This window comes from Octodon degus, unplaced genomic scaffold (assembly GCF_000260255.1).
Source record: "Octodon degus isolate 3935 unplaced genomic scaffold, OctDeg1.0 scaffold01760, whole genome shotgun sequence".
NCBI classification, from domain to species: domain Eukaryota; kingdom Metazoa; phylum Chordata; class Mammalia; order Rodentia; family Octodontidae; genus Octodon; species Octodon degus.
Window position 1 is genome coordinate 1,899 of NW_004526336.1, and position 4,783 is coordinate 6,681.

Genomic DNA, 4,783 nt, shown 5'->3' on the forward strand with positions numbered 1-4,783 from the left:
TCCTCAACAACTTATCGGAATTTATGGGATGCGATGAAAGTAGTTCTCAGAGGAAAATTCATAGCTGTGAACTCACACATTAGGAAAACAGAACACGAACAAATAAACACCCTAATGCTGCACCTAAAACATGTATAAAAGGAAAAGCAAACCAAAGCCAGAGCCCAAAGATGGGAAGAAATCATAAAGATTAGAGCAGAAATTAATTCAATTGAGATGAAGAAAACAGTTCAAAGAATTAACGAAACAAAAAGCTGGTTCTTTGAAAGATTAAATAAAATTGATAAGCCTGTAGCTAACCTCATCAAAAAGAGGAAAGAAAAAATTCAAATACAAGCAATAAAGAATGAAAAGGGTGTAACTACTACAGACCCATTAGGAATTCAGAAGATTATCAATAACTACTTTGGGAATCTTTATGCTCACAGAGTAGAAGTCACAGATGAAATGAACAGATTCTTAGAAAGGTGAAAATTACCAAAACTGAATCAAGAAGATATAACAACTCTCAAAACCCAGTAACAGCCAATGAAATATTAAATGTAATAAAGAGACTGCCGACAAAGAAAAGAAAAGAAAAGTCCAGGTCTGGAGGTCTGGATAGATTCACAGCTGAATTCTACAAGAAGTTTACAGAAGATGTAGTCCCTATACTCCTCAAACTCTTTCATGAAATTGAAAAGGAAAGAATTCTCCCAAAATAATTCCTGGAGGCAAGTATTATACTGATACCAACACCAGGGAAAGACGCAAAAAAGAGAGAGAGAGAGAGAGAGAGAGAGAGAGAGAGAGAGAGAGAGAGAGAGAGACAGAGAGAGAGAACTACAGGCCAACTCCCTCATGAACATAGATGCATAAAATCTTCAATAAAATCCTAGCAAATACAATACAGGAAATCATCAAGAAGATCATACACCATGACCAGTATGGAAGATCATGCAACCATCCCTGCATCCCTGGTAGGATTCATTCCAGGGATGCAAGGATGGTTCAACATTTGAAAATCTATAAATGTAATACACTATATCAACAGAGCAAAATCTAAAAACCACATAATCATCTCAATTGATGCAGAAAAGTCTATTGACAAAGTCCAATACTCATTCATGTTCAAACTCTTACAGAAAATTGAAAGAGAAGGCCTCTACTTCAATCTGATAAAAGCTTTAGATGACAACCCAATGGCTTATATAATTCTCAATGGGGAAAATCTAAAATCTTTTACTCTCATACCTGGTGCATGACAAGGATGTCCTCTATCACCTCTTCCCTTCAATATAGTTCTCGAATCATTAGCTAGACCCATTAGAAAAGAAATAAAAGGAATAAGAATAGGTAAAGAAGAAGTTAAATTATCTTTATTTTCAGATGACATGATACTTTGCTTGGAATACCCAAAAAACTCCACCAAGAAACTACTACAATTGATAGACAAATTCAGTAGCATAGCATGATACAAAGTCAATATCCAAAAGTCAATAGCATTCCTCTACACAGATATCAAACACATTGAGAGGGAAATTATAGAATCAGTACCTTTTACAATAGCCCCACAGAAAATGAAATACCTTGGAATTCACTTAATTAAAGAAATCAAAGACCTTTTCACGGAAAATTACAGTACTCTGAAAAAAGTGATCGTAGAGGATTTCAGAAAATGGAAAGATATTCCCTGCTCCTGGATAGGAAGAACCAACATCATGTAGATGGCCATACTGCCAAAATTGTTGTACAGATTTAATGCAATCCCTATCAGACTACCACCAACACACCTCACAGACCTAGAGAAATCATTCCTAAAATTTACTTGGAACCATAAAAGATCTAGAATAGCAAAGGCAATCCTGGCCAACAAAGACAAAGTAGGAGGCATTACAATTCCAGACTTGAAATTATACTACAAAGCTACTGTGATAAAATCAGCATGGTATTGGCAACAAAATAGACCTGAGGATCAATGGAATAGATTAGAAGATGCAGAGACCTCTAGGAACACACTCAGCCACCTGATCTTCGACAAAGGGGCCAAATATGCTTACTGGAAAAAAAGATAGCCTCTTTAGCAAATGGTGCTGGAAAAATTGGCTCTCTACATGCTGAAAACTAAAACTTGACCCAGGTCTATCACCATGTACTAAATTAAAGTTAAAATGGAATAAAGAACTGAACATTAAAACAGAAACACTAAATCTCCTGGAAGAGAAAGTAGGAGGATCTCTTGAAGACATAGGGGTAGGCAAAAAGCTCATGAACCAAAATCAAATTGCATGGGAAATACCTGAAAGCATTAACAACTGGGACCACCTCTTATTGAGAAGTTCTTGCACATCAAAAGAAATTACCAACAAAGTGAAAAGACAATCCACAAACTTCAAAAAAATCTTAACTAATAAGCACTGAGACAAAGGTCTGCTCTCTAGAATTTATAAAGAACTAAAGAACATTAGGGCACCTAAATTTAAAGACCCAATCCGGAAATGGGCATCGGAGATGAACACACACTTCTCATAGGATGAAATTAAAGAAGCGAATAAATATATGAAAAAGGTTCCACATCAATAGCCATGAAATGCAAATTAAAACAACACTAAGATACCATCTCACCCCAGAAAGAATGGCTATCATAAAGAAATCACCCAACAACAAATGTTTGAGAGGCTGTGGGGAAAATGGAACCCTTTTCCATCGTTGGTGGGAGTGTAGACTGGTGCAACCATTATGGAAATCAGTGTAGAGACTCCTTAAAAAACTAGGACTGGAAATCCCATTCAAGCCTGCCATCCCCCTACTGGGAATTTTCCCAGAAGAACTGGAAGCATCATATCATAGTGATATATGCATACCTATGTTTATATTAGCACAATTTGTGATAGCCAGATCTTGGAAACAACCAAGATGCCCATCACATGTGGAATGGTTGAAAAAGATGTGGTATTTTTATACAATGGATTATTACCCAGCTATAAAGAATGATAAACTCAAATCCTTCATATTTAAGTGGAGACCACTTGAAGATATACTTATATGTGAAATAAACCAGACTCACATGTGTAAATATCATATTGTCTCCCTAATATAAGAACTCAAGGTTTTTGACGTATTTCCGGGGCTCTTACTCAAGTTCTGTGTTGGGAGTGGCTCGATTACCTGTGGATGCTCGGAGTATCCTGCGTTCCACCGTGTAATAGTGCCACCCTTCGAGCCCAGCGCCATGGGAGGGACTTGTGTGTCCCAGATGCCCGTGGCTGAGGGCAAGAGTGTCCAGCAGACAGTAGAGCTCCTCACCCAGAAGCCGGAGATGCTGGGGGCCGAGAAGCAGGGAACGTTTTGTGTGGACTGTGAGACTTACCACACAGCTGCTTCCACTCTGGGCAGCCAAGGTCAGGCTGGGAAGCTGATGTACGTGATGCACAACTCTGAGTACCCACTGAGCTGCTTCGCCCTCTTTGAGAACGGCCCCTGCCTCACTGCTGATACCAACTTTGATGTGCTCATGGTAAAGCTCAAGGGCTTCTTCCAGAGTGCCAAGGCCAGCAAGATTGAGACCCGGGGCACCCGCTACCAGTACTGTGACTTCCTGGTGAAGGTGGGCACAGTCACAATGGGTCCCAGTGCACGTGGCATCTCCGTAGAGGTGGAGTATGGCCCCTGTGTGGTGGCTAGTGACTGCTGGAGCCTGCTGCTCGAGTTCCTGCAGAGCTTTCTAGGCAGCCACACGCCGGGGGCTCCTGCAGTGTTTGGGAACAGACATGACACCATCTATGGCCCAGCAGACACCATGGTCCAATACATGGAACTCTTCAACAAGATCCGCAAGCAGCAGCAGGTGCCAGTGGCTGGGATTCGGTAGCAACTGGCAGGTGCCAGCTGAGCCACACCAGGGCCCTGGATGCCAGGACCAGAGAGACGTGGCAGCTCCTCTCCCTCTGCGTCTCAGCTGTGCCTGCGTTCTGAGCTCTGCACTCCCTCCCTTCCCCACTTCCGCCCAAGCCTGCAGTAGGAGCCTCCAGCAGCTGCTCTACCAGATTTGGCCTGTCCTTAAGAGCAGTAATTAGGAAGCATGGAGATACTTGGACCTCTGCTGCTGTAGGGCAAAGGTAGGACAGAGTGTCCCTGCCCCAACTTTCAGGGTTTGGCCTGGGCCTAAGGGCCATGCTGTGCTCCACTGCATGTGTGGCTCTGGTTTTGTGACCTATAGGCTGTAGTGATCCTGGGAGAACTGACTTTCCAGGGGTGTGGCCTGAGTCCTTTGAGCTCTCCTGACATCTTTCCCTTTGGTTGTGAATTATATGACCCACAGGTCAAATTATTTTAACAGAATGAAAAGGACTTGGCTTCTCACTAGACAGAAGTTGCACTTCTCTTGTTGATAGTTCAGAGGTCATCAAGAGGCCAAGGCAGATTTAGTTACGCAGGGTCCTCAGGTACTCTTTTTTTCTTATTCCACCACGCCTAGGATGTTGTCCTCACCCACAAGGTCAGTATAGACATATAAGCTCCGTGTCTGCATTCCACTGCAGAAACAAAAGCTTGCTTCCTCTCCCCTCTTCTCCTTTCCCCTCCCCTCCTTGCTCCTTCCTTCTTTCTTTTTCTTTCTCTAGTGCTAGAGATTGAAGCCATAGCTTTCCAACTGAGCTACATCCCCAGGCCTTTTAAAATACTTTATTTTGAGACAGGGTCTTGCTAAACTGTTAAGTTGCCAAGGCTCGGCTTGAGGTTATGGTCCTCCTTCCTCAGCCTCCCAGAGTCCTGAGACTTCATGTGTGCCCGGCTAGCATTACTT

General features: G+C 42.3%; 1 pseudogene across 1 annotated transcript; it reads left to right on the forward strand.

The window, feature by feature from the left end:
- The first annotated feature begins 3,136 nt into the window (after positions 1-3,136).
- On the forward strand, positions 3,137-4,172 carry LOC101578660 (annotated as a pseudogene). The gene has a single exon (XR_001116986.2). The product of XR_001116986.2 is annotated as a mediator of RNA polymerase II transcription subunit 20 pseudogene (transcript).
- Positions 4,173-4,783: the final 611 nt, after the last annotated feature.